The sequence below is a fragment of the Salvia hispanica genome, chromosome 5 (assembly GCF_023119035.1).
Source record: "Salvia hispanica cultivar TCC Black 2014 chromosome 5, UniMelb_Shisp_WGS_1.0, whole genome shotgun sequence".
NCBI classification, from domain to species: domain Eukaryota; kingdom Viridiplantae; phylum Streptophyta; class Magnoliopsida; order Lamiales; family Lamiaceae; genus Salvia; species Salvia hispanica.
The window spans coordinates 40,857,375-40,859,841 of NC_062969.1; positions in this window are offsets into that span (position 1 = coordinate 40,857,375).

A 2,467-nucleotide genomic window follows, 5' to 3' on the forward strand; every position below is an offset into this window, starting at 1 on the left:
GGTTTATGCTCCAAGAGAGGCTCAATACAAAAGAGAGATTGTTTAGGCTGCGTTTTACTGGAGTAGAAGATGATCGCTGCACTTTTTTCAAGGAGAATCCAGAAACCATTGAGCACCTCTTCTTCAGCTGCAAGCTCTCTAATAGCCTGTTGTACCACTGCTGTGATCAATGGAACGTGGCACTCTGTCTACCTAATCATCCTAAAGATTGCTTCCTTTCATGGCTTGGCACACGCCTGAGGAAGATTGATAAGAAAATGAGGATTTCCATGTTCTACATCATCTCATGGTCTATATGGGATATTCGGAATAAGATCATATTCCATGAATTTAAGCCCAATTGAGAGTTTGAGAAGAAACGACTTTTTTGCCGTCTTGGTGCATGGATGAGAGGGTGGTACCCGAAGCTCCCATTTTCACCCAGACAGGTGATGGATAGCTTCAACGATGTTAGGAGTTGGGAAAACTCAAGGACTAATTTTGGAGGTTAGCTCTTTCGATCCGCTTCGTGGCGAGCTAAAACAAGAAGCTTGTGCTTTTTCCACGCCCTCAACCTGAATTAAAGTGGTACCAATTCCCACCTCTCGTCTGCTATTCGCTGCTCACTTGAAACAGGTTCAATGGCTGCCACCTTCCTTCTTTTTTGTTGTTTGGGTTCGTTTCTTGGGTGTCTTCTTTTGGGTGTTGTGCTGTGTCATACCCATGTGAGTTTTGTTTTTGTTTTGTTCTGTTTGAGTACGTTGTGATGATGGGAGCAACTTGTTTTGGGGGCAGCGATGAACTCCTTGGTTCGTTGTTGTTCTGCTCATCTTGAGCTTTTTTGTTCAGCTCACCATTTTCAATGGTTGGAGCATTTTTGTATCAAAAAAATGTAGGATTGTGTGATTTAGTCTAAAATGATTGAGTTTTGCGTTTTAAATTTGGATATAAGATTTTGAAATTAGATTTTCAAGAAAATTATGAAATTAAAGAAATTAAGGATGCTGAAAGAAAAAACCCTACGCATTGGAATTCAATTGTAATTTTCAAACATTGAATTAAAAAAAATTAAATTTTGAAGCATAAAGAATGAAAATTAAAATTATGAACTCAATTGTATTAATATATCATATATCAAGTTTTGTTCTCAACTAAGAAAACTAACATTTTAGAAAGAAAAATGAAAAAATATTACCTATATAGCTTTAAAATATTATATAGATGAATTAGAAATATGTGATTATCAATTCTATTAATAGTATATATTATTGTAGCCACCGTCGGCGGATTCGTAGTTGTAGCCACCGCCGGCGGAGTGGTCCGGCGTAAGCTCATACTCGGGCTCATAGGGGGAGGTGATGTTGGTGAGGGAGGCGCATTGGGTAGACAAAGTTGGTGTAGGCGTTGGCACCGTGCATGGACCGGACGGCACAGTCGTAGGCTGCTGCGGCCTCCCACGCCGTATACCCGCACTTCGTACTTCTTTTTTGGCCTTTTGGTGATGTCCTTGTACTTGTTCTTTTGGCTCGATCCTCCCCCTTTGGCCTTTACTTTTACTCTTGCCATCAAACATTTTGCTAAACTATTGGACAGTCATGTAGAAACTATGTTGATTTAGTAATTGCGTTTTGATTTTTATGTTTTTAAAAAAGAAGTTATTTGTAGTGTATCGACACTACTATTATAACTCACATGATCTATTGATTGAAAAAACACAACTATGTTTGAAGTGTCTTGATTTTTATGTTTTTACAAAAGAAGTTATTTGTAGTGTATCGACACTACTATTATAACTCACATTATCTATTGATTGAAAAACACAACTATATTTGAAATGTTTGAGAACTCATCTACTTTTTTGGCTTATTTCTTGATTTTCAACCTTTTATTATTATTCCAAGTGTTCCTCACAATTTTATGAGTACAATTTATAATTATATTTCTTGTCTGAAATTCAAACACATGAATAGGTCTGCCACCTTTCTTAGTTCTAATTTTGAATATTGAGTTCTACACTCTTCGAAACAACATGCAGAGCCCAAATTTGTGAATGTTTATCGTAATTCATTTTTTTTTAATCTTCTTATTTATATATGAGCCCAAATTTGTGAATATTTATCGCAATTCAACTTTTTTTAAATCTTCTTATTTATATATGTTCTTTGGATCGGTGAAAATATTTTATTTATTATGATATATACCTGAAGTAAGAAGAACAAGAATTTATATGGAGTCGTCATTTTCCAGTGGAGAGTGAGGATGCTGTGTGTTTATGTTTTAATGTTTTAGTACGTTTTTTTCCAATTTTTTAAGAAGTGTAATTAGGTGTAATTAACTACAATTAGTAATTTAATTTAGTCAAATTTGCAATCACCGTCTATTTTTGACGGTTCTGTTAAGTGAGGACTGATTCGGGTCCGAGTTCATTTATGAGGGACCAAATAATCAAAAAGATAATGTTTAGGATCAAATTGATAAAACGGTCATA